The sequence below is a fragment of the Mus musculus genome, chromosome 2, assembly GCF_000001635.26.
Source record: "Mus musculus strain C57BL/6J chromosome 2, GRCm38.p6 C57BL/6J".
In the NCBI taxonomy this organism is placed as follows: Eukaryota; Metazoa; Chordata; class Mammalia; order Rodentia; family Muridae; genus Mus; species Mus musculus.
Window position 1 is genome coordinate 25,120,202 of NC_000068.7, and position 27,526 is coordinate 25,147,727.

Genomic DNA, 27,526 nt, shown 5'->3' on the forward strand with positions numbered 1-27,526 from the left:
GGGGGGGGGGGAGAGAACTTAGAAGTACTAAAGAGGTGGGAGCCCCCCACCCACACTGAGGAGCCTGGTACAGAGCCTTGCTTTGGCTCAAGGGCAATTTCAGGACAGGCATCGGACCATTTGCCCCTGTGAGCTGAATAGAAGGGACTAGGAAGCACATTTGAGACCCTGCCCCAGTGTAGAAGGATGCCAGGGTGGGGAGGCGGGAGTGGGTGGGCAGGTGGGGGAACACCTTCATAGAAGCAGGGGAAGAGGGCTGGGATAGTGGGGTTCGAGGGGGGACAGGAAAGGGGATAACATTTGAAATGTAAATAAAGAAAATATCCAATAAAAAAAAGTTTAAAAACAAAACAAAGTTCCTGTTCCCTGCAGAAGACAGAGACCAGTTGCTGCAGGGGAAGATGCTGTAGGGGAGTCTGTGGTCCAGCTCTACTACCCCTGGGGTAGACCCAAAGAACAGTAAGTCAGCACACTGTAGACACTTGCTTCTCCATGTTGTTGCAACATCTTCACCATAGCTAAGGGCAGAGCCACCCATTAACAGAAGAACGTATAAGAACGCATGGCACTTATATACAAGGGAGTCTTATTCAGACCACACAGAAGAAATTTTGTTACTTGCAGGAAAATAGGTAGCCATGGAGACTGTCATGTTAAAGCTACCATGGTGAGTTTATGATCAGCCTGAGATACATGAAACTTTGTCTCAAAAACTATATATTTTCATCTTTGCAGAAAGACCGTTTTTCTTGTATTTTTGATATATACATTATTATTTTCAAACATGAAGAATTTTAAAATAGTGGTTCAATAACATTTAGCACAATATCGTGCAAACATAGCCTCTTCTAGTTTCAAAATATGTCACCACCGCCTCCCCCCCAAAAAAACTATTTCCATTAAGAACACCCCACCCCCAGACTCCACAAGTACAAAAATACCTCTTCCTGTAGACTTCCTGGTTCTAGGCAGGCTACCCAGACACAGCTGCACACCAAGAGACCCATGTCTGTCTCCTGTCACTGGACCTCAAGTTCTTAGCTCTCGCCCTTGCAGCGACTAAGTCTTCAGCCCCAGATTGTACTCTGTGGTGTGGACGAACCATGTACTATTAACCCGTTCATCGGCTCCTGGCTCTTTGGGTTGTTTCCCCCTTTTGACAGTTTTAAGCCCCTCTGAACATTCATGCACAGTTACTTGTCTGAGCATAAGGTTTGAATCATCAGGAATACATGAAGTGCTGGAGTTGCTCATGGCTCTGGTCATGGAGCCTCCTTCCTTCCTTCCTTCCTTCCTTCCTTCTTCTATCCCTCCCTCCCTTCTTCTATCCCTCCCTCCCTTCCTTCCTTCCTTCCTTCTATCCCTCCCTCCCTTCCTCCCTCCCTTCTTCCTTCCTTCCTTCCTTCCTTCCTTCCTTCCTTCCTTCCTCCCTTCCTTCTTTCTTTCTTTTTAAAATTTCAGTGATTATTTTTCATATTTAAAGTTCCCTTTAGAAGCTCAGTGATTAAGATCTCCAATGCCTCTTCAAGAGGACCTGAGTTCAATTCCCAGCAGCCATGCTGGCAGCTCACAACTGCATTTAACTCCAGTTCCAGGGGATGTATTACCCTCTCATGGACTCTCAAGAAAACTGCACTCACAGACACACTCCTGCAGACACACATACACACATGTTATTTAAAAGATAATAAAGATCTTTAAGTTCCCTTTAGTTCTTTTGAAGTCAGTCCCGTTTTTGAATATTTTTAGCTATTTTGTTTGTTTGTTTCTGAGACACGGTCTCACTACATAGCCCTTGTTGGCTATGTAGCACCGTGGCCAGCTTGCTTCTTGGTATATAATAATTTCTAATTGACATTTTTCCCTTAGTGGCACAGGCCAGGAAGTCTTTGTCAGTGGGTAAATAACATTTGTGCTTTTACTCTATAAATAATTATCACTAGAGAAGACTTCCAAGACCCCATGTACAAATGGGATTCCTTGTTCCAAGGTGGGATCCATGCCTACTGTGGTTTCCTTTGATTCCTGGAGTCCATGTAAGCAGGCAGACTTCCCTTCTGCCCTCCTGGGTATCCATAGGATGCCTATCCTCATATACTACCCCTGAGAGTTAATGCCTCCCCACAGCCTTGGGGTCTCTTCCATGCTTACATTATCTTGTCAGATTCTCTTTCCTGGTATTCAGCAGCCATTGGTAAGTGTTAATGTTGGAGCACGGGTGTCCCTAAAGTCTGTTTTATTGTCAAGATCGCTGCGATGTTAAAGCTACATTAAAGCCTTATGGGTACTCTTGGAGTTCCTTTGAAAGCATTGTCCCCACCTTGGGCACTGAGGACTACCTTTGCCATAGCAGATATCATGTGGCTTCTGCACTGGTGACAGCTTCCCTGACTTGCCCCTAAGTGTTCAGCTCCAGCTTGTGGACACAATGAGGCTTTTCTTACAGAAGGCATTTCATGGAGGTAGGTGGCATCAGAAATCCAGATGAAGAAATGCTTTTCCAGGTAAGAATTCCAGGCTTTGCCAAGTCCTGAAAGGCAGTCAGAGATCAGAAATGTGAGAGAGGCAGTGAGTGACCCTGGGAAGCTAGACAGTGGCACAAGGCCCGGGTACCATTCAAGGTGTCTCTTTGATATTTATCTCCACCCGGGAGCCCTCTACTGCAATCATTGGCTCAGGGCAAGTTTTTGGCCTAGACTTGGCTGCCAGTGGGGCTCTGGGAAATCCACCAGAGACTATGTAGTGCCTCATTAGAACAGAGTAAGGAGACTTCTGAGCCAGGAGGAGGCATGTGTCCTTCACAGCAGTTTTAGGAACCATGTTAAGCTGTTTCTGTTCTGGGTATTAGAGTGGCCTTTCTCCAGCTTCTCCCCTCCCTGTGTCCTGAGTAACTTACCCATGGGCTAATAGCTCCCCATAGTAGGGATTTACCTTGGCCTGCAGTAGGGATATAGAGACCCCTTGCTCTCTGCAGCCCAGGGCCCTGAATGGCTGTCCCACCATCCTCTAAGGTGGTGTATGGATAAAAGCCCAAGGTACAGCTGAAGGAACAGTTTACCTCTGCATTAGGTAAGACCAAAAACCGTGTGTCTTCTGCAAACTATCCCCTATGTGTAGCTGGGGTTTGAAACGAATTTACCCAGACGTATGCCCAGTGCCTAGGCATGGGCTTTGTTCTTGGTACATTCAGCATCAATGTGTTGGGTGTGCAGGTAGAATTGAACACATATGCAAGGCCAACCTGACAGGCCAGCCCAGAGCAATCTCTCTCTGAGCTTTTCCTTCTCATAAGCAAGAAGGTAGTAGCTGTTGCTTACCTTGCCCCTCGGTCCTCCCTCCCTAGAAGGTGAAGCCACACCCGCTCTGGCAGAGCTGGGTTGCAGCATGCAGGTCCCTGCTGCTGGTCTCAGACCTCAGAACAAGTAGCTGCTGCTCCTGTCTTGGAAGCACTGACACCCTCCCTGGGTCTGACCGGCAAGTTCTGAGGCACTCAGAGACACCCTTCCCTCCTTATATCCTGTGGAGCTGCCTTGGGTTTCTGGTAGGGTGTGGTCAGTTCTGTGTCGGTAAATATGTCTACATCCACATATCTTGCAATTCTGTGGGATGATCTACCAGAAGCTGCCACGGCTCAAAGTAATCTTGGCAGTGGGTGTCCACAGTGATAAAGGTACAACCAAGATGTCTGTACAACACCAGCTGACTACATAGACCCTACTGTATAGGACCACACTGGCAGCTGCTTTACATTGCTGCTTGGTTCTTCTATGCAAATGGAAGCCAGTGGCCTAATTATTCTCAATTCTCAGATCTACAGGTAGGGATTTGGGTCAGTGACAGGCGGTTTCAACTCAGGTTCTGGTAGCTCTGTTTACTCTCCCTTTATCAGTCTGGGTATTGTGGATCCAGGTATGGCTGGCACATAGTGATTTATAACTCTGTGGCTATCTATCACTGCCCCTCAGACAAGTTCAGCCCTTTGTCTACCTTAGACCAAGCTCCTATCTTTATGGGAACAATGTGTGTGAACAATGGCCAGGGCCCAGGACCTTGGGGCTCAGAGGAGCAGCATGAAAAGTCACGGGTGGTGGCTGAATAGTGACAATTACCTTCTGAATAGATAAAGTTTTAAAACCTCTGTGCAGGTGGGGAAGATTGGGAGGGGCCTCTGAGGAGGGGGACAAAGTGACAATCAGGTTTTGTGACTCTTCAGCTCCAGGAGGAAGCCTGGCAGGGTTGGCTACACTGATGAGCCTCTGGCCAGATGGTTGGATATGACTTAGAGTAGGCAGGACTGGTAGCCAGGGGCTCCCTCGAGGCTTCTGTAGCCTGGGAGCCGAAGTGTTGGCTGAAGCCACAGCCACACTTACAGTCAGGACAGGAGGGGAAGTGAGTCACTCCCTTGCCATTCCCTAGTGTTCTGAACCCCTTGCCAGGCTAACCAGCACTCCACTGTCCTCTAAGGTAGACAATACCTACAAGTCCCTCTGCCTGTGAGCTTGACTCTCAGCATCCTGAGGGCTGTGTAGCCTACTTACCTTCCCACATTCTATCTACTGGCCCAGGCCAGAGGATCTGAACCCTCAGCCCAGGCCTGCCCCGAGCTCCAAGCCTCTCCCCGAGCTAAGTCCCACATCCTCATGGGCTCTGGACAGTGTCTCACTGGAAGCTGGGTTTTGGGCAGTCATGCACATCTGCAGACCATGTAGTCAACGTCCTCCCAGAGAGCTCCCCAAGGCTGTTGGGGTCACACTCTGGAGCTCCTGTCAGCCCACCAAGAGGACTCTCCATGCCTCTCATAGCCTTCAGGAAAGGGGGCTGGGACACTTTTTCTGCCTCTTGGTGTGTGTGTTCAGTAGGACAGGCAGAAGCCAGAAAGAGGCTGTTTGTAGTCCCATATAGGGCTGTATGGGGCTGTGGGCCTTCCAGAGTTAGGGCCTCAGAGACTGGGCTCAGAAGCCCCTCATAGTACTTTATCTGAGAAAAGGTATCAAAGTGTAGATCCCACCCCAATGTCACTCCCCAGAACTCTGTTCATTGCATGCCCAGAGGAGCCCTTCTGAGATTGCCTCCTAGCCCCTCTCAGCTCTGGCGGGCCAATCTTGCCGATGAGCTCCAGCAAGACTGTGTAGCACGTGGCAAACATCCCTAAGCTGGCAGGCCACTCTCCTGCCCTTTGTCCATTTGTCAGTTGATCAATCTGTCTGTTTGCTGAGTATGTAGGCAGGCACCCCAGACAGAAACACTTAAATGGCTGAGACCGCTCAGCCTGTGCTGCCCGGATACCCTAGGGCAGGAGTCTCCGGAGGAGAACTTGTGTGCTGTTGGCATTATAGTTTCTGGGTTAACTTTGCTAGCACTGACATCTTTGGTGCAGGCCCAGAAGGTTGTAAGAGTCTAGTCCTAAAGTTCTGTATTCAGAGTCCCAGACCCAGCTAGGAGGCCCAGGCTGTGACCAGATCTGCATGAGGTGCCTGGAGAAGGAGGGGCTTCCAGTCACTGCACAACTAGAGTTCTGTCATGCAGCCTAAGAGATACAGACCCCAGCTCATGGCTAGAGGATGCCTCAAGTGGACTCTGGCCCACACATGCCTGCTGAACTCAATGAGGCCATCACTCATTCCAGCATCATGACTTCCACCCTGTTGCCATTGAGAGTCAAAGATGAGCACTCGTTAGGGACAGAACAGTGCTCTGGAGGCCTCCACTCCTACAGCTGTGATTTAGGTATTTGTCACCAGAAGCCAGCCACCTAAGCCCCGTAGACCTTGGTTGGCCCTGGGAGAAGGCCATGTGTCAGCAGTACCACGACTCACATAGCTTCATTTCCTGTCACACCTGCCTCTCAAAACTATTGAGGGGCACGGAGAAACCAAGATGGCCACACAGCCAGGAACAATGTGGGGTTGGGCATTGACATGCCCCCCCCCACACCCCCCGCCCGTTCTTAAGGCTGAATGGCGGCTGTGCCTGGAGAGAGTGCTGCGAGGCAGAAGGCAAGCTAGTGTTTCAGCGTCTTCTGTTACACTGAAGCTTTTCAAAGAGTGTCTGGGGCTGCTGAATGTGCCTCTCTTGCTCTCCAAGGCAGACATTCTACACAAAGGGGGCTCTTGTCCTGCACAGGCCCCTTCTGGGAAGAAAAGCCATTGTCCAGGACAGGGCCGCCCAGCAGGCGGTGCATGCTCCACTGCCCACCACCGCGCCCGTCCAAAGGGGCCTCATTCAAGCTTGTCTGCCTGGATTAGCAAGGACTCACGACTCAATGTGCTGCGATATTTCATGTCGAGGGCAGCGGCTGGCTCTGGGCAGAATCAATGCCTGCTTTTGTCTGCCGAGTTATTTTATTTACATTTTTAAAACAGCTTATCAAGGTAAAAAGATAGCTTTGCAAAAAAAAAAAAAAAAAAAAAAAAAGTGTTTGGCTTCAGGCCAGCACAGAGGTAGGAGTACGGGCTGGCACTGGGGTCCTAGGCCAGCCATGCAGTCTGGTCCTAAGCCAGCCTGGGCACCTGCCCAGCCCTCCTGCAGTTCAGGGGAGTGGGGGAGCAGGGGAAACTTATACTTCCAGAAGCCACAACCCTAGCCCCTCTGGATTTCTTGATTGTTTTCCTGAGGTTCCCTCCCGGCTACTCTGACCCAGCTGGCTGTACAGCTCTGAGTGTCCCACCTGGGCAGCAGAGGGTCAGGAAAGGGGTCCTATTACCTCCATCTGTTTTCAGCCTAGTCCTGACCTCTCCCTCCTGTGGAACCGTATCCAAGCCTTTGTACTGGACAGGCAGGGATCTTCACTGAGAGCCTGGGCTTGCCAGGTCACCCATGCACTGGTCTATCATGATCTCAGAGAAGATTCAGCAGAAATGGCCAGAGACCCATCCTAGGCTGGTCTGACCAAAATAATAGGCCACAAAGATCCCTGAAGCTCAAGCTAGGCCAAAGCCAGGGCCCTTCCTGGAGGAGGTGGCTCTGGGTTCTGCTGCCTCCCCTCACCCAGCAAGGGCAGCTGACAGTAGCTAAATAGGAGTGGGACGGCGTCTCTCTTGCCCTAGCCCCTGCCCAGGTAGGCTATGAAAATAAAACAAACAAACAAACAAACCTCTTCCAAAACACCCCACTGCCTCTACAGATCCACACTGTGGATAATGGGACTTCGAACCTAGGAGTGCTGGCTGCACACCAGGCCACCTGGCCACTAGAGGGCAGCCTAGGTGCGTGGGGAGAGCCTGCCTGGCATATATAAACTAGCCTAGTGACCCCATATAGAAAGCATAACCGTGCACCTCTAGCTCCCAGAATGCTCCTGGTCAGCCCATCTACCTAACAGATGAGGCTTGAGCCTCCACACTTAAGAAGCACAGCCCACCCTGAGACAAGCCTCCCAGTCAGGGGGTTTGGGTCCCATTAAGAGCCGGGCTTAGGGAAGACTGACCATCTGGAACATCGCTAGGACACTAACAATGCAGTTGAAGTTGTGGGAAGCCCCAGACCCTTCACCCACTGCCCCTCACCATCTCACTCAGACTTCCTTCTCCCCGAGCCACTTGGCAGAGAGTCTGAACCCACAGTCGGAAGAGAATAGCCCAGTCCTTGGCTCCCCTGTCTCTGATGAAGCCAGGTCAGGCCCAGGGGAGGGAGGGGCCTTAGGGGACTCTGAGTGGGCCTGATCCTAACATGATGTGTGTATGGGGTGCTGCACATCCCTAGTTTCCCTGGATCCTGCAGCTTCTGGAGGATCTGTGACCCAGAAGGCCCTTGTGTGAAGCTGTAGGTATCTCCTGGTGATCACGTTCCGTCCTCCTCTAAGCCCTGCATGCAGATCCTAAGACTATCCTCATATTCTGTATTTCTCTTCAAACCATGCATACCTTCCCCCTGCCCTGAGATCATCCCACGCTCTGTGCCCCATGGGACCTGGTGAGGCCAAGCCCCCTGGATAAGAGCCAGCTATGGAGGCATTGGGTCAGCACAGGGAAAGCCCAGCCCGGACCCCTTGGGCTAGATGCCGCCAAGCCTTTCCCAGGCTGCTATTTTGGGCTCTCTGAGACTTGGGGGTGGGGTGCCAGATAGCTTTGCTGCTGCTCATGCTGGTTATTTTTGCTCATAATGGGAGTACGATATATGGAAATTATTAATAGCCTCCCCGGCTACGGTACGTGCTGGTACTCAGGGCCAGCGTGTGCTCTGTCCCGCGGTGGGAAGGTCTCGCTGCACAGCAGGTTTGGGGGAATTGCCTCTCAGCTACACCCAATCCCCATCAAATGCTTCCCAGGCTGCGAGTACCATTACCTACAAAGAAGTTGGTCTGGTTATCTCAAATAACCATGGCAACCTGGGGACAGATCTGACCACAGGTCTTTACATTTGAACTTCCTTCTACTTCCCAACTCCTTGGAGCTGGATGAGAGTCTAAGGGTGCCCAGTCTCTTTAGATAAAGCTCTGAGGGATTACAGGAAGTTGCTGTGGGCCCCCAGATCTCCAAGGCATGCGGTGCACCTTACCCCTCTGCTGCATGCTGGACTGGCTATGTTGACCTTCTAGACCTGTAGAAGCTCCTGCGAGAGATGGGGCCACTGTGCATAGGTCACTGTTGATCTCTTGTCCCAACTGCCTGACCCTTGCAAGCCCTGAGCCGAATTCTGGGGAACTGGGGTAACAGATGAGTTCTCCTGCCATCTCCTCCACCCCTCAGAGACTAGATTATACTGTAAAACATGAATTCCCAGGGTCTCAGCCCAGCAACTACACTGCTGGACATAGGAAGCTCCTGAGTATGTCTGTAGTGACCAGCGACGGTAGAGATGATAGGAGCCTTTCTGTAGCACTGTGCCCCGCTCCCGAGCACGTGCAAGCACTATGTGTTGCCAGGCAATTGTGTAGGGCATGAAGTTGAAGCTGCAGCCCGGGCTGGTTATTGAAAAGGTAAAAATGTCTTTCTCATGCAAATCATTTAGGTTCAAACTTGGATAAAGCTCAGGTCTCCAGAAACAGAGCTTGGTGGGGGGTGGGGAGAGTCTCTCACCACCAAGCTCTAGGCTGCCGCCAAGACCGAGAAACGGGAGGGCAGAGCCCAGGAGGAGGCCGAGAAGTACCAGCCAATGCACTGATCGAGGCCTGCAACATAGTGTGCAGAGGCCACTAAGCTGACTTCCTGTTGTAGGGAAGCCACAACCAGACACAGCAGTGCTGGTCACCTAGAGCCTGAAATTTAGCTGGGCATGGTGATGTACAACTTTAATCCCAGCACTTGGGAGGCAGAGGCAGGTGGGTCTCTGAGTTCAAGGCCAGCCTAGCCTAAAGATCCAGTTCCAGGACAGCCTGGGCTGCACAGAGAAACCCTGTGTGTGTGTGTGCACATGGCTGCTGCTGAGATTTTAAGTGAGGTGGGCTGGGCTTAAGATTGCTCAGTCCAGACCTGCAGACACCTTGGGGCAGATGATGTAGTCTTGAAAGCCATTAGGCCATGCCCACCAGCACACACCCACAGTAGCTCTGAGGGCATGGCAGTGCTATGGGAGGCTGAGGGCATCCAACAGGGCGTATCCAGAATGTGAGATCTAGGCCCGAAGGCTGGGGCTCTGTCCCTTGTGAACTGAGTAGCCTGGCAAATGTATGTGTCACATCTGTGAGGGGAAAGGTGTACTGGCAGTCAAGGAATACCACAAAGTCACACTGCACAACAAACCTCACTCAAGACATTTATTGGGAGGGAAAATAATGGCTGGAGGGTGGCTGCCTCTGCTTGGGTGAGAAGCAGCAGAGACCTGGGCAGAAGACAGGATTTGGGGGCGGGGGGGGGGGTGTTCAGGGTGGAGATTTCTAGGGTGAAGATTGGTGGGATTTCAAGTCCAGAACTTGGGCCGAGACCAGGGATTGGTGGGATTTCAAGTCCAGAACTTGGGCCGAGACCAGGGATTGGTGGGATTTCAAGTCCAGAACTTTGTCTTTTTACTTTCTAGGGTGGAGGCTGAGTCTAGCAGTTAGGCCAGTTAGAGTGTTCTGGAGGTTGGAGATCCTCACGAGAGGAGCCTGCCCACTGATGTGCCTCAAAGGCTTTACACTGTCTCCATGGTCTGAAGGAAGCAAACAGGACCCCTCTGCAGAGCCCATGGAAGGGGTCCACTGAGGTCCTAGTCTTGGGGAATAGCCCAAGGGTCCTTTGGGACTTCTCCAGCAGCCGATGGGTGCACTTCGTCCTCTATACACTTTAAGGAAATGTCTCTTAGCTGCCAGAGCAACTGCTGTGTTGTCCCCACCTCTGCCCAGCTTGGTGAGCAGAGCTGGTAGCACCTGAGGCTCTGAACATCTCCAATTCTTGGTCATGGGATGAGCGGGCTCATAATGACCACAGGGCTCTGAAAGCATCGGCCTGGAGACAAGGCCCACACGTGCAGTTGTGCATGTGCAGGGTCACAGACACTTACTGGCTTCTGCTATGAGGGCAGTGCACAGGTTCTTTCAATTTTCACCATCTGGGTGGGAGGAGGGATGTGGCACTGGCCGTGGCCCTGAGGTTGTGCTTCCCTGCAAATGAGCACCCCACGGCTGCTCCATATTAAGCACTATGCAGCTGTCTTGCCAGAGCTCTGGAGAAAGCTGCTCACCCTCATGGATTCCTGGTGTAGCCTGGCCTTGGCATCATGGGCATTGACAAGTACACCCCATAAATTCTAGCAGCTGATGCTGGGTGGCCTCTTACGAGCTCAAGATGAGGGCAGCAGACATTTGTACACTCTCACCTTGAGCTCCTCATCTCTGTCAGGGCCACAGCAGAGAGCATAGACAAGTAGCTTCTTAGAGGGATGAGTGTGTGTGAAGGAGTCCCCATTCCACCCAGGGCACTGCCAGAGCAGGCTGGCATGTTGATAGCCCTGGCACTTTCTAGTCCTGCCTTCATTCTTGAAGATCAAGTGTTCTCTGATACCCAGTATTTGAAGTCAGTCTAGTTGTTCAGCAAATTGACAGTGTGCCCATAGGTGTGGATTTACTGGAGTTGTATGTGCGTGTGCGTGTGTGTGTGTGTGTGTGTGTGTGTGTGAGAGAGAGAGAGAGAGAGAGAGAGAGAGAGAGAGAGAGAGTATGAGCATGAAGGTGCTGTGTATATGTGCATGCATGAGTCTGAGCATGTTTGTGTGTGGTAGAACAGTATATGTGCCTCTATGTGCTAGTGTGTTAATATGCATGCATCTAGTGTAAATGTGTGTGTCTATGGCCTGCGTACCTGTGTGAATGTGTTTACATGTATGAGGATGTGTCTGTGTGAAGGTGTATGCAGGAGAGGAAGCTGAGGTGCCCCCTGAGGGTTGCTGCATCTGGAGAAGACTATCCCACCGTGTTCTCATTGCTGGCCTAGGTGAGTAGCGCATAGGTCTGAAGTGCCATGACTGTGTGTCAGGCAGCAGTGGCGAGACACCCGTCTCAAGCCTATGCAGCAACTCACTTAAAAGGAAGGAAGTCGGACCCGCGTCAGACTTCCTTAGACCTGTTCTTGATGACCTTCCTCCTTAGGATTGGTGTGCAGTGATGATAGTCACTTCTAAGTTTCTGCATCCTAAGAATGGGGCACTATAGTTGCCTACAGAGTGGCTACGATTGATATGGAGGAGACAAAGCACGCAGGGCCAGCCTGAGGCAGGCAGATAGTCGGCTGCCCTGGCTAACTTACCATATTAAACAAGCCAACAGAAAGTACAAAGCTAGGGAAGGAGCCTGCTGCTGATCAGCTGGAACCAGAGCTTCTGTGGAGAGAGGGGATACAGGTCTGCAAATTGGGCACACGGGGAGATTTAATTATAGATGCTGGTTGCGTTAACGACTTAACATTTTTCCCTAGCTTTGTTCCCCCAGAAGACTAGATACAAGGACATCCCATAGTGACAAGTGGGCCTAGCAACTGATCTGGGTTTCTGAATGCTAGTTACCAGTAAAAGAAACAGGGACTCTGTTGAATAGACTGAATATCAAAGTGATGGTGCTTTGAACATTTAAAACTACATGAATCGATGGTGGTGTGCAAGGGAAATGCAAAGTGCCTTATGACATGTCTCAGATGAATGAAAAGGCATGACCAGGCACTGTGTTCTCTCTGACTCCCAAGGAAGCAATTGATTCAGGAACAAATTGTTAAGGAAAAAAATCCAAATTACTAATACAGGGTTAGAGAAGAGAGGGATGGTGGCTGGAATGATGGTGTGGTCATCCTTTGCTGCTTAATTAAAAAGCATTTGACAGAAGAGATTGAATATTTAAAAGACAGTTGGCCGGGTAAATGTTGAGCAGTTCTGTTTGTTAAATGAATGGAATCTGTATTTTAACCTTTTGTCTGCATCAAAGGGAGACACAGTCTACACTAAGATGGAGTGGATTCTTTCTAATATTTAAAAAGAGAAATCACACCAATTTTAGGTAGGATTTTTAAGAGTTTGAAAGAATACAATTTTACTTTGCTTTATTCAGCCACCAAAACTTCTTAAAGATCAGTTTATTTCATGAATATAAATGCCAAAATACTGACCAAAAGAGCTGGAGCTCATACAGGGCTTTCATGAGGCCCTAAAGCCAAATTCCAGTATTTCTAAGAAAAAAAAATTACAATTGAATAAAAAAATAGCAAACAGGTCAACTAACAACTAACACATTAAAGAGATCAGCACAGAACAAGAAGAGAAACTCACATCTAAAATGTTTGCCAAAGACAGGAGCTAATACAAGACCATCGTTCAAAATATACAAAGATCTCTTACAACCCAACATGACTTAAAGCTGAACAAAAAACAAAGGGCAGTCACCTCACCAAAGCATGATAATAAGATGATAAGCAGGGAAATATAAACATTAGAGAATTACAAATTAAAACAACAAGACAGTACTGCACGTGACTGAATAACAGAAATCATAGGGTTAACCCTGTGTGAATAAGTCAGGGTTCTCTAGCATAGCAGAACTTAGAGAATCTCTCTCTCTCTCTCTCTCTCCCTCTCTCTCTCTCTTTCCTGCTCTAATATATATAAGATTTATTAGAAGGAGTTGCAGACTGACAGGCTGTGGTCCAGCTAATCCAAAAATGGTGCTTATCAATGGAAGGCTCAAGAACCCAGCAGTTGTTCAGTCTGTGAGGCTGGATGTCTCAGCTGGTCTTCGGTATATACCAGAATCCCAGAGAAGTAGGCCCTAATGCCAGGGAAGGAGTGGACTTGCTAGCGAGGCAAGGCCAAAAAGGCAATGGGTGAAGCTTCCTTCTTCCATGTGCTTTGTATAGGCTTCTAGCAGAAGGTGTGGTCCAAATGAGAGGTGGGCCTTCACTGCTCAAAGACCTGGATTATGGGTGAAATCCTCCTACTTCAAATTAAGCGAGAAACCCTCACAGGTGTGTCCCTCCACTTTGGGGTATTAGTTAATTCCAGATGTAGTAAAGTTGACAACCAAGAATAACCATCACATTATGGCTGCCAACAAAAAATGCAACAGCAGGAACTTGCACTCTGTTGGCAGGAAAATAGACTCATACAGTCACTTGGGGAAACACTTCCATTTCCCTGTAACCAACCCAATGTGCTAACTTGCCTTAACCAGAACATTAACTTGGAGCTGCCAAGATGTCCTCTGGTGGAGCATGGTCTATCAGAAGGGTAGACTACTTAGTGGTGAAAAGAAAAGGGAGAAACAGCAAGGCAGTGGTGGCTCACACCTTGAATCCCAGCACTTGGGAGGCAGAGGCAGGCGGATTTCTGAGTTCGAGGCCAGCCTGGTCTACAGAGTGAGTTCCAGGACAGCCAGGGCTACACAGAGAAACCCTGTCTCGGGGGAAAAAAGGGGGGGGGGGGGGAAGGAACTCCAGACAGATGCTGCTACACTTGCTGGTAAGACTTAAGCCCAATAACTCAGGGGCCAGCCTGGGTAACAGAACGGGGCCTGAATCTCATCTTTTAAAGGAGTTATCAAGATCAAAAGCCCCTGAAAGAAACAAGTACATGCTGCTAACTGAAAGAAGCCAATCTGAAAGGCTGAGTGCTTTCTTTATTTTAACCAGGGGACCTTCTGGAAAAAGAAAAGCTAGGGGCAGATAGGAAGGCTAATGGTGGTTTCTTCAAAGCATAAACACCTTATTTATGCTTGTTTCTAGAATTCTGATGGCTTTAGATTTTTCATTTTTAGGTAATTTTCATATTCTGGATGAGGCACGGGTCTGATTGTTCTTATGATGTGTCTCTGATTTCTCTCCCAATGAATTGCTTTTGTGAGACACTAGAGGCCTATGGGTGGATTAATCCATTAATGGGCTCATGACTTGAAGGACTTTTGGAACTGGTGGGAAACTGAAGGACAGGACCCAGCTAAAGGAAATGGGTCCTTGGGACCTAGGTATCTTGTTGTTAGATGGTTCGTTCACTCCCTTTTCTTCTCTGCTAGCCACCATGAAGAACATCTCTGCTACCCATGCCATCCTCATCATAATGTCCTGTGTCTTAGTCAGAGTCTCTGTTCTTGCACAAACATCATGACCAAGAAGCAAGTTGGGGAGGAAAAGGTTTGTTCGGCTTACACTTCTATATTGCTGTTCATCACCAAGGAAGTCAGGACTGGAACTCAGGCAGGTCAGGAAGCAGGAGCTGATGCAGAGGCCATGGAAGGATGTTACTTACTGGCTTGCTCCCCTAGCTTGCTCAGCCTGCTTTCTTATAGAACCCAGGACTACCAGCCCAGAGATGGCACCACCCACAAGGGGCCCTCCCCTCTTGAGCACTAATTGAGAAAACGCCTTATAACTGGATCTCATGGAGGCATTTTCTCAACTGAAGCTCCTTTCTCTGTGATAACTCCAGCTTGTATCAAGTTGACACAAAACCAGCCAGTACACCCTGCCTTTCACAGTTCCACAGCAATGGGTCACACAGCCTCTGACATCATGAGCCAAAGTGAGTCTTTTAAATTGTTAAACCCTTTTAAATTGTTTCACCATAGCCAGAGAAAACTGCCTAGTCAATCCTCAATTTTTAATTTCCTGAGATTGTGTAAAATGTTGTAATTTTAATTACAATGTGCAATTTTTAAAATATTCTGGCTATTCAAGGCTTGCTCGTTTAATCTGGATTGTCAAATTCACTAGGTGTTAAGCTCTTTATAATGCACCTTGGAGTTTTATTTATTTATTTATTTATTTATTTATTTATTTACAGCTGAGTCCTTTCTGGGTAGCCTAGGCTGACCTGAAACTTACTAATCTCCAAGCCCTAGGATTATAGATGTGCACTGGCACACCTGGCCTCCTTGAACCTTCTGTCACCGGCAGGATCTGTACGGATGTCCCTTTCTCACTCCCAGTGTTTGAAATTGGTGTTCATGTGTTGTCACACAATGCTTTGGTTGAGTCATTTCTAGCCCCATTTCTGTGGACTTTCTTTCCCCTTTCTTCACGCCTTATATTTCTACTGGAGGACAGACACCATAAATTTTGCCTTTAGGGCACTTGATATTTTTAAATGTTTATTTATTAAATGTTATGTATGTGCATGCAGCACCCTCAGAGGTCCAGAGTAGTATCAGATCTCTTGGAGCTAGAACTGTGGACAGCGTGAGGCGATGAGAACTGAACCCTGGTTCCCTGCAACAACTCAGCCATCTCTGCAACTGGGGCTTGAGAATTTTGTCTGTTTTGTTTTGTTTTGTTTTTGTTTTGTTTTGTTTTTGAAACAGGGTCTGTCTGTGCAGCCCTGGCCAGCCTGGAACTCATTCTGTAGCTCAGACCAGCCTCAAACTCAATGTGCCTGCCTCTGCCTCCCAAGTGCTAGGATTGAAAGTGTGTGCAAACATACCCAAAAGCTTGAGGGTTTAGCATCATATTTTTATTGATTTATTTTTATTGGGAATCTCACATCATGCACCCAACCATGCTCACCTTCCTGTCCTTCCATCCTTCTCCCTGTGACCTCCCCCCACCAAAATAATAAAAAAAAGAAAGAGGAGGCGGAAGAGGAGAAGGAGGAGAAATGGGAGAAAAGAAGAAACGATTCCATTTTGTGTTGTCTACATGATCACTGGAGCATGCTTAAACTCCCAGTGTCCAGTTCCCTGCTGGGAAGCTGAGTCCTTCTCCACCTGCACCCCTGCCAGACGCCATCAAGTGTGGATAGCCACACCTCAGCATCCCCAACATGATTATTTTTAGTTCTCCTTTGTGGCTTCCTCTCTAGGATGTCAATTTGGGGAGTGGGAGTGAGGGTGGAGGGTTGTCACAGAAGTCTTTTATGTCCCTCTTTTTCAACTGCATCTGCAGTCACTGCTCCCTCACCCTTCACAGTCAGAGGGAACATGAATCCAGGGCTTCTACATGGTTTCCAGCAACAGTACAGACCACAAACATCCACTTAGTCTCCAGCCACAGAACCAAGGACCTCTGCCTGGTCTCCCGTGCAGTATGGCCTGCAGACATCACCATTGCCCTCTGTTGAATCACAGGCCACTGACCTGAGTGGTCTCCGAGAGAAGCACAGACCATGGAGGTCTTCTGAGGAGGTCTAACTCAGCAAATGGACCACTCTTCATCTCAAAACTTCTGCCACCACCGCTCAGAGCCAGGGTGATCTTGGGGCTGAGTCCATGCAGGCTTCAGGTTGCTGCATGTCATCCTACCAACCCCACTGGGCAACGACCTGCCCCCTCCATTAACCCGAGCCCTCTCTCACATCTGCCACAGCTGTCACATCTCTTCTGCACATACACTGTTCTGCTCTTCCATCTTCTCCACCTCTCCATCATATATTCACTTGTTGTAGTCACACTGGAAGCTGTGGTGTGTCACACAGTACACCCTTTTACTCAAACATGCAATGTTCATTGTAAGGAGTTGTTGGTCTGATTTAAGGCCCCTGGCCGCTGCTACACCATACTAGACCCTCGGCGAGACTCCTCTCAGATAGCCTGTCATTGCCCAGAGCCATGGACATCCTACTGCTCTGATTCTACAAGACTGAGCCCCTCGTGTATATCAGCAACTCATAGATGTTAGGGTTGGCAACTCCAAACCCTGGGTCTGGGTCTAGGTGGTAGCTGAGTTGGTCAGCCCAGTGTTACATCAGGGATGGGGGTGGGGGAACTTGAAAGTTTTATTTCTCTAGACACTAACTTTACTTTTCTTCTTTCCTTCCTCCTTCCTTTCCTCCCTTCTTCTCTTTCTTTTTAAAGACATGGTCTCACTGTGTAGCCCTGGCTGGCCTAGAAATAGACATACAGACCAGGCTAGCCTAGAATTAGATATACAGACAAGGCTGGCCTGGAACTCTGAGATCCACCTACTTCTGCCTCTTGAGTTCTAGAATTAAAGATTTACACTGCCATGTCCAGTTAGAAAAACTCATGAGTTTTGAACCTGTGTGTATGTTGCTCAAAGTAGTTCGACTATTCCTTGGCTTTCTGTTGGCTTTATTTGCTATGGGCAGAGCATTGTTGAATAGACCATTTCTGAGTCAAGAGGCTTCTTGGCTCTGTAATCAATGTTCTACGAATTATGAAATTTTTTTCCTAAATACTGGCTCTTAGGGACACAATATTCTAAGTTTGTCTTTGTTTGTTTTGTGTTTGGAAGCTGGTAACTTTCCCTGTGGTCTTCTTTTCTAGCTTTAGAATTTCCTCACATGAATGCACTAGTTGGTATTCAAGTTAATTCTTGAGAGAACCCTCTGCAGATGTTTGGGACATCTCTGGCACTTCGTCCTCCTCTACTCTGAGCAAGAGCTCTGATGAAGGAAGAGGCGGGTGCTACATTGTGGGTGGGGATGAGGCACCACTGTTACAAGCCGCTTGCTGCCCTTATCTGAGGACTGTCTCTGCAAAGCTAGTGGCCATTTTCCAAGTTGTTTCAGGCTAGAGGACACGCTTGGTCCTGATATGCAGGCGTAGCATCTGTGGAAATAAAAAATGATAGCATCTACCCTGACCTTACACAATAATGACTGGGGGCCCGCCCTGGTGCACAAAGCAAAAGAAATTAAAAAAATAAAGATTGGTGAGGGGAAATAGATGTTTTTTCAGAAGGTATGATTTTATATGTAGGGAAGAAAATCTACAGATAATATTTTAGAATTAATAAATAAATCTTCAAGATGACTGGCTGTAAAGCTAATATATAAAAATCAGCTGGCCGTGCTGCTGCACAGCTTTAATCCCAGCACTCCGGAGGCAGAGGTAGGTGGATTTCTGTGAGTTCAAGGCCAGCCTGGTCTACAATATACACATTAGTTGTTTCTTTCCTCGTGGAATATACCTATAATACCAGTACTTAGGAGGCTGAAGCAGGAGGACTGCTGAGCATTTGAGACCAGTTTAGGCTGCACAATGAGTGCTAATAATCCAGCCTGAACTACATAGGAAGATGCTGTGCTGACAAGTTCTATGTCAGCTTGATACAAACTGAAGTCATGTGAGAGGAGGATCCTCAATTAAGAAAATGTATGCTGAGCTGGAGAAATGGCTCAGTGTTTAAGAGCGATGACTGCTCTTCCAGAAGTCCTGAGTTCAATTCCCAGCAACCACATGGTGGCTCACAACCATGGGATCTGATGCCCTCTTCTGGTGTGTCTGAAGACAGTGACAATGTACTCACATACACAAAATAAATACATCTTTAAAATGAAAAAAGAAAAAGAAAATGTAGGCCAGCCTGTAGGGCATTTTTTTAAACTAGTGATTAAGGGGAGAGGGCCCAGCCCATTGTGGGTGTGGCAATCCCTGGGCTGGTGGTCCTGGATTCTATAAGAAAGCAAGCTGAGCAAGTTATGAGGATCAATCCAATAAGCAGCACCCTCTATGGCCTCTGCATGCTCCTGCTCCAGGTTTCTGCCCTGCTTGAGTTTCTGTCCTGACTTCTTTCGATAATGAAGTGATACTGAGCAGAAGCCAATAACCCTTTTCCTTCCTAGGTTGCTTTGGCCATAGTGTTTCATCACGGCAACAGAAATCCTAAAACAGCATGAAGAAGGGCCAGAGAGGTGGCTCATTACTCTCTCAGAGGACCCAGGTTCAAGTCTTAGCACTGTTGTTAGAGGGCTCACAACCAAAGAGCTTGAACTCCACTTCTGTTGGTATTCAATGCCCTCGGCCTCCAGGGCACTTGAACTAACACGCACAAGCCCAGACACAGACACCTACAAGTACAGACAGTTAATAAAAACAGAGCTGGATGTGGTGGTGAATGCCCTTAATCACAGGAGTAGGGATGCAGAGGCAGGTAGATCTCTGGGAGTTCGAGATCAGCCTAGTCTACACACAGAGTTCCAGGATAGGCAGGGCTACATAGAGAGACACTATCTCAAAAAAAAAAAAAAGTAATAAAAACAAATCTTTTTAAAGGCACGAAGAATAACATAAGAGATTGGCAATTTTTATTTTTTTTATTTATTTATTTTACTTTTTTAAGGTAAAGTCTCATTGTGCATCCCTGGCTGGCCTGGAACTCACTATGTTGACCAGCTAGCCTTGAACTCACAAAGATTCTCCTGCTTCTGCCTCCTAAATTCTGGGAGTAAAGGTGGGTGCCACCGCACCCACCTGAAATTGTCAAATTTAACTTCAGTGACAAAAGACTCTCACATGTCCACAGAAATAGGATGGAGGGCTGGAGAGATGGCTCCAGAGGTCCAGCAACCATATGGTGACTCACAACCATCTGTAATGAGATCCGGCGCCCTCTTCTGGTGTGTCTGAAGAGAACAATGGTGGTGTACGCTTATGCATAAAATAAATGATTGAATCTTTTAAGAAAAAAGGGAAGGAAGGATGGAAGAAATAGGATGGTGAGGACACTGCAGTCACAGGGTTATAAAGGACTGAGCATGGTCACTTGTAGTCACAGGATGGATGGCACAGATAAGCGCTGCTTTTGGACATTGGAAATTTTGTGGTGCTGGAATGCTGGGGGGTTGAATAGGCATGGCCCCTGTAGACTCACGTGTTTGAATTCGTGGCCATAGGGAGTGACACTATAAAGAGGTGTGGCCTTGCTGGAGGAAGTGCTTCACTGTGTAGACAAGCTTTGAGATTACATATGCTCAAACTATGCCCAGGGTGGCACACAGTCTCCTTCTGTTGCCTGCAGATCTCAGCTCCTTCTCCAGCACCATGTCTGCCTGTGTGCCCATGCTTCCCACCATGATGATAACAGTGTCAACCTCCAAACTGTAAACTCAATCAAATGTTTGCCTTTATAAGAGTTGCCGTGGTCGTGTCGTCTCTTCACAGCAGTAAAACCCTAACTAGGATCGATGTTCTATATTGAGATAGTAAATTCACAAGTGCATAGACACTTGTATTTTGTGTACCTTACCATGGACCAGTTGTGTCCCAACAGATAATTTATCTTAAAAAATGGTGCTTAAGTCCTAAAGAACTGATTGGAAAACAACATTTATTGCCTCTACTTTAAAGTGAAGAAAAATTCTTTTTTGCTGTTATTGTTTTTGTTTTTTGCTTTTTGTTTTTCAAGACAAGGTTTCTCTCTGTAGCCCTGGCTGTCCTGGAACTCACTCTGTAGACCAGGCTGGCCTTGAACTCAAAAATCCATGGGCCTCTGCCTTCCAAGTGCTAGGATCAAAGGCGTGTACCACCACTGCCCGGGATGAAGAAAAATTCTAAGACGGGAGTGATAGTGACAGCCATTAGGAGGCTGGAGACTTGGAAGCAAGAAGTCTGGCATTGACTTCAAAGACTACATATGCAAGAACATGTCAAGACAGCCATGGGGCCCAGGAGGACTCAGGAACCAGAAGCCAGGTTTAGTTGTTTTCTTTTGGTTTTTTTTTGGGGGGGGGGGGCTGTTATTGTTTGTTTTGTTTTGTTGTTTGGTTTTGGTTTTGGTTTTGAACAACCAGAATGGAAGCAAGATCTTGGGTGAGGTGACAGAAAAGCTAGGGGTGAGGCTGGGCACTTACAAAGAAAAAGAAGTGTCACTCAAGTTAGCGTTGAAGGCTGAAATGACAAGTTCCAGCAGCCCCATTGTTTCTGCACCTCTCTGGGGAGGGAAGGGTTCCTGCAGTCCACATCATAACATCATAGAGAAGCAGACAGGAAAGCACAGGGCCACACACACGGTAGCTGTACTACAACTAACTCCATCCCAGAGACCAAGCCGCACTGTTTTTGAAGATTTATTTATTTTTATGTACGTGTGCTGTCTGCATGTACACCTGCATGCCAGCAGAGGGCATCAGATCACATTACAGATGGTTGTGAGCCATCATGTGGTTGCTGGGAATTTAGGACCTCTGGGAAAACAACCAGTATATCCTTAACTGCTAAGCCATCTCTCCAGCCCCAAGCCCCACCTCTCAACAGTTCCATACCTCAGCAGAGCCACTCCAGAATCTAAGATTCCAGCACACATACCCATCGTCCAAATCCTAGCAGGCTCCATGCTGAAGAGATGCCCAGTCCCCACCCATCCTCCAGGAGGGCAGAAAGCTGACAGACACTGTTGCTCTTGCTGGGCCTTGCCTTGCAGAGCACCAGTTGTCGTGCCTCAGGGTCATAGGCCAACCTTATACGTACTAGCACAGACCGCTCAAACTGGAGCCAGGGAAGCAGAAGAAAACAGAGACACAGGAAATCTCTAAATAAATATTGCTGTCTTTCTCATTGGTATAAAAAAACAAACAAAAAAAAAAAAAAAACAAAACAAAACCCCAAAGGCTTAACAAAATCAACTTAGAAAATCAACTTGAAGATGTCTTCTATAAAGTACTATAAAAGAAAATAAGTAAATTTTTTTAAATTATTATTACAAATTTTGTCAAGAAAGCCAAACATCTAGATAATGATAGCCTTAGGGAAAATGAGCAGAAATCAGTCACAGGAGAAGAGTGAGGATCGTCAGACTGGCCCTGGAGGAGAGGATGCAGTAGCCCAGCAAACAGGCCTGCCTAGGCATGACATCATGAACTGTCTTAACACGATGTGGAGAGCTTCCAAAGTTCCAAAAGAGCAGGTCACACCAGGGGTCAAGTGTAGCAGTGGTTCTCACTCCCTGTCACATGGGAGCCTGTGTCCAGGAGCTGCCCCGCACTCTGGATCTCAGCTCCGTATCCACAGCTCCACTGAGCCCACAGAGCAGCCGGAGAGGGAGCTACACCTTGGATGGACACCACAGCCCAGACACTGCATATAAGATATGTCTAAAGGCTTTGTTTTACCATAACCTGAGAGATGAAGCCGCGTTTGCAGGAAGATGGGCCATTCTTGGTGGACTGAGAAAAACCTCACGTCAGAAATAATTAGCTCGGAGGATGTGGCTGGGTTGTGTGCCACACGTTCGCACTCACAGTGTGATGCTTTAACTTGGACCTCTCCTGCTATTTATTACTTTTGGGCCATTCAAACCTCCTGAGAGTGACCACACTGGGTGCATGCTCTCTCCAAGTTGACCTGCACTGGCTGGGTCTTGGGAAGGGGGAGGGAGTACAGTTCTGTAGAATTCCTGGTCATGAGCGTGACTTTGAGGAAAGTAAAAACCTTAAAATATAGTAACTTGACATCAGCAACAGACAGGCAAGACTCCCTACAGCAGTATCCCAGGATGACCTCTGTGAGACTTGAAAGGCTGAGCCCCAAAGTCCTCATTTGGCATCTACAGCAGCAATGCCACATGGCCCCCCAGTGTTTTCAGGGAAGGGGTTTGGAGGGATGCTGTACTGGCTAGTTTTGTGTCAACTTGATTTATCACAGAGAAAGGAGCTTCAGTTGAGGGAATGCCTCCATGAGATCCAGCTAATAGGCATTTTCTCAATTAGTGATCAAGGGGGAAAGGCCCCTTGTGGGTGGTGCCATCCCTGGGCTGGTTGACTTGGGTTCTATAAGAGAGCAGGCTGAGCAAGCCAGGAAAAGCAAGCCAGTAAAGAACATCCCTCCGTGGCCTCTGCATCAGCTCCTGCTTCCTGCCCTGCTTGAGTTCCAGTCCTGACTTCCTTGGTGATGAACAGCAGTATGGAAGTGTAAGCTGAATAAACCCTTTCCTCCCCAACTTGCTTCTTGGTCATGATGTTTGTGCAGGAATAGAAACCCTGACTAAGACAGATGCCCTCAACCCTGCCCTGCAAAGAGCCCAGGGCACTGGGGCATGCTCTGTATGCCCTGTGCTCCCCAGCCCTGTCGCCACTGTCTGCTTCTGAAGGCCCGAGATTTTCCAGCCAGGCCAGCAGGCTCTGACATCTGCAGAACTGAGTGAATGACCTTAGCTTTGAGTTTTCTCTTCTCCACTGAGTATCTCCTCTCCCCTCCTTCTTCTTTCATACCTCCAGAAGTTGTTGCCAGGTTTTGAGCACCAACTAGAGGTTTGTACCTGACCTAAAGGATCAACCGGCTCTGTGTCCTCAGCCACTGGTAATAGTCTAAAAAGCTGGCACAGTTGTGGGGCTGGGAGGAGGAGGAGGCAGAGACACCTGAGGCTGCTCTAGGGAAATCTAGGCACAGCCTTGCTGTGAACTGCCATCCTGGTACCCACAGCTACCCAATCCCCTCCTGACAGCCTTGCCTCTGGCCCCTTCTCCAAGTAGTGTACATCCTATCAGACCCTCAGACGACATCCTGCAGTCTGGAGTTGGGGGTCGAGGCTGGAAGCAAGGGCAGAATCTTGGGGGGGCCTCTGGGTAAGTGAGTGCCAACCATCGTGTGAAGACAGCTGGCCACAGCACCAAGAGGTAAGGGGTGGGGGTGGCTGGGGGTTGCAATGATGTGCTTGTTCTCCATGCTCTCCCTGAGGAAGACAGGAGTGAGTCAGAGTGAAGCAAGTGTCTATACATAAACATCAGGCCTTGATGTTTGCTCTGAGGCCTGATCCAGGCATAGTAGAAAGTACTCACCCACTGCTGAGTGCTTTCTACGGAGGAATCACTGTTTTATGGGAGAAGGCAGCAAGCAGAAGTCATGCCACAATGTCAGGAAGGCCCTGCCCTGAAAAGAGACATAAAATCCCTTAGCAGGGCTGCTGCCCCCAGGTCACCGTTTGAGAGCTAAAGGAAGGGCCTCTGCTGTGCACATAACACATGGCCTGTCTGAAGGAGAAGCTGGGGTGGGCTTCCGGGAAGGCAAAGCAGGACTCTGCCTCTGAGATTAGTGGGACTGAGCCAGGAGAGAGAGCTTGGAGAGATTGTATAGCCCAGAGTAGACGTTGGAAGACACATGCCTCTGCTGCCCCTCCTGTCTTTGCTCACAGGAGGACAGGGACCTGTTTTGGGTGTCCCAAAGTCCCCTGCCTCTCTTTCCACACTTTGTCCCAATGTCATTTCTCAGCAGTGCCTAGGGGTACCTGTGCTACAAGTAGTTCACAGAGGTGTATGTATTGGTGCCTGGGCTAGTTGGTAATCAGTACGCGGTAGCCTCCACTAGCAGCTGAGCCCTACCACCTCTTATGGCCTCAGGTAGACACCGAGTACCACTGAAGGCCAACACTCATGCACCACCACATGAGGTGCCTGCCTGAGAGAGGCTGCATCTTACCTCACCCATAGGCATCCACTCACGGCAGCCCTAGGCATAGGCTGGACCTGGGCACTTCTGCCCATCTGCTAGGCTGATATCTGCCTGGCCTCCACACCAGGAAGCTGAACCTCTAAGGTCAACATGTTAGCTGCCCATGATGGGCCAGAGGGGCATGTGGGCCACTGTGCCAAAGACATGGTTCTATGTAGGGGACCAGATGCAGGCCTGTGATGAGGGCAGCTCAGCTCACAGCTTCAGAAAAGCATGTGTTAAGATCTGGACTGACCACATGCTGAAGAGTTATCCCAGGTTGTACATACCGCACTGCTTCGAAGCTCTGGCCAATTCCTCTGAGGCCTAGAGCAATCCTGGAGGAGGTGTTTTCCTGTGTGTGCTGTGTGTCTTCCATAAGCATCAGGTGAAGTGCACATGCTGGTCCAGAGAGCTTTCCCGATGCTCACAGTCCAATGGAGACTCTATAGCTGCAGGGCTGGTGTGAAACCATGAAGGGTGCAAAGGAGAGACAGGACAGGTATATGCACACACATCTTCCAAGAGCAGCCGCTTTGTATGGATGTGTCTGTGTTGTAATTTAATCCATTCTTAGGTGTGCAGGTGGTCCTGGAGTCAGATCCCAGAGTTGTCTCACGAGTGCAAAGCTGTCCTTAGTCTCCAGCTACAACATCCTGGGAGAATGGAAGAGTTCTTGAGCTCTTGATGTGACACACACAGGAGGATGGCTGACCAGTGACACTAGCCCTCCACCCCCACCTGGCAGAGGGTGGCATCCAGCCAGGGCAGCAGCAAGCCACTGGGAAGGAGAGACAGTGAATCAACAGAGAGGAATGCACAGCCCTTGGGTGAGGTCCGGAAGGCTAGTCCCCCCCTGGGTGCCAAGGCCGAGCTGGCCGGAAGGGCAGCGGATATCCTGAAGAATGTGGAGGAGTTTCCACATATTGTCGTCCACATGGGAACCCATGGCCAAGGGGAAACAGACACCTCAGGATGCAGGGGGCACTGAAGCCATCTGGGCAGGCAGCCCGGTGGAGGCCAGCATGATCTCCTTGAGGGACATGGAGGTCATGGAGGCCAGAGGTTATGAGGGCAGGGAGTTGTGACTATTGGGGATCCCCACACTTAAGTCATCCTGTGGCTTCATGGACTTGAACTTTTACAGTGTCTGTTCCTTGATGAAACCCATGATGCCCAACTGTACCCTTGTCCTAGATTTCCCAAAGATCTGAGGGGTCCTGCTAGGGTCATAGACACTCCTGTTCCTGTACTGTGCACAAGGTGCTGGAATAGAGTAGCCAAATTGGGAGGACTCAGCTCATGAGGAGAAGGTCACTACTGTGCTGGTGCTGAGTCCTACTCTCTGGCCCAACCACAAGCTACCTGAACACTCTTGGTCTCCCCCTGATCAGAGAGATCACAGAGGATAAAGAAGGGGAAAGTCCAGCATATTGTCTACAGGGCAAGGGTCAGAGAAAAGAAAAGCAGGGGACACCTTGAAAAAAAAAAAAAAACAGGAAACTAGGAAAGTTCTGACCAGACAAAAGGGCTGATGAACATCCCTAGCCACATAGCCGTATAGAGTTACAGCTTAAGAGATGCAGACAGGCCTGGGTAGAGGTGGCTGCATGGCAACCTGGTCTCTCAGGATCTTCGGACAGGAGAGGTCACTGTGGACATGCAAGGCTTAGCCAGAGCTGCTGAGATCAGCTGAGCCCCCCTCTCCCCAGGGCTACGTAATTCCTCATCGATGACCCTCACAGGACCTGGTAAAGCAGAGACTCTGGCTTCCCAGTGCGCCCAGGATTTCTCACTACCCAAACAGTAGCTGCCAGTTGTGGTATCTGAGAAACTGAACCAACTCAGGCTCCAAGGGAGGTGAGCACCTTGCCTCAGGGTGAAGTTCTGCTTGGGGTGGTGACAACAAATGGCACAATCTGCCACCTATCTGGATAGGATGTGTCCTATGGTCAGATCCATGGCCAGGCTGGGACCTACCCCAGAGCATTAGATGTCTCATAGTCATAGATGGCCAACTGTGCTCCCCACTACCAGCCCTAAGGAGAAGCCCAAGAAGACAGACCTTGTGAGTCCCCTCTGTCAACAAGCCAAAAGCATGCCACTGTCCCAGGACACGTGGGAGACATGACACATGTTAAGGTACAGGACAAGAATGTCCCCAGTCCTGCTCCTTTTAGGGTAACCCAAACTGATTCAAACCTGAAGAAGCTGCAGAATATGAAGAAGGGTTACTAGCAGCTGCCCATCTAGCATCTACTTCCTGGCCCCCTGGGAGGGCGTGGCCAAGCGTCAGGCTACACTGCTACAGATGGGTACCTTGGTTAGGACTGTGGACATGCTACCCACTAGCAACTCTGTCTTAGCGGGTGGTATTTGTAGACCAGGCCAGACCTCTATACCATGCACAGCATACCTCACTCTCTGACCTCTACCTCCAGACCCCCTGTGAGGGTGACATGTTCCCTATGACAATAATAGAGACCCTCTGAGGCTGACAAGGCACCTGGACTTCTTGAGTACCAGTGCTTATAAACCATTATGACAGACTGCAAAAGGTGCCTGTATTAGTCTTTTTATTGATGGGACCAAATACCTGACAAGTGCAACTTAAGGAGAGAAAGGCTCATTTTAGCTCACAGACAGAGGGTACAGTTCATTATGCCAGCAAAGACATGACAGGCAGAGTATGGGGAGAACGGCCAACGCATCCACAATCAGGAAGCAGAGAGGTGGGCGCTGGTGCTCAGGCTCACTCTTTTTTCCCTCAGTCCAGGACCTCTGCTCATGGGGCGATGCCACACACAGTCAGGATGAGTCTCCCATTGCAGTTAGCCTAGTCTAAAAACTATCTCATAGACATGCCTAGAGGTTTGTACCCTAGTGATGCATGATCGCGAGAAGGTGACTGTATCAGTCATCACAGTGCCCAACGCCTCCTTGCTCCCCTGCTGGGGCCTGAGATGCCTATGGACAGACAGACAAGCACCTCCTACATTCTGGCCACACAGCTAGGAAGGCTGCCTCTTCCAGGGCCTT

General features: G+C 48.8%; 1 long non-coding RNA gene across 3 annotated transcripts, besides 1 other annotated feature; it reads right to left on the bottom strand.

Moving 5' to 3' along the window:
* Positions 1–2,219: 2,219 nt before the first annotated feature.
* Gm13387 (predicted gene 13387) lies at positions 2,220–25,286 on the bottom strand. 3 transcript variants are annotated; one of them, NR_166479.1, is made up of 3 exons: positions 24,778–25,286; positions 23,839–23,929; positions 2,220–2,530 (listed from the first exon to the last, which is right to left on the bottom strand). It is a non-coding gene; the product is annotated as a predicted gene 13387 (long non-coding RNA). The 3 variants fall into 3 exon arrangements; NR_166478.1 differs by lacking the exon at positions 2,220–2,530 and adding an exon at positions 15,833–17,893; NR_166477.1 differs by lacking the exon at positions 2,220–2,530 and adding an exon at positions 21,120–23,732.
* Positions 4,644–7,889: an enhancer, noted in NCBI's record as "VISTA enhancer mm1454". NCBI's record gives its function as "enhancer in: neural tube[4/4] | hindbrain (rhombencephalon)[3/4] | midbrain (mesencephalon)[3/4] | forebrain[3/4] | eye[3/4]" and the evidence as "EXISTENCE:transgenic organism evidence [ECO:0001131][PMID:17130149]".
* Positions 25,287–27,526: the final 2,240 nt, after the last annotated feature.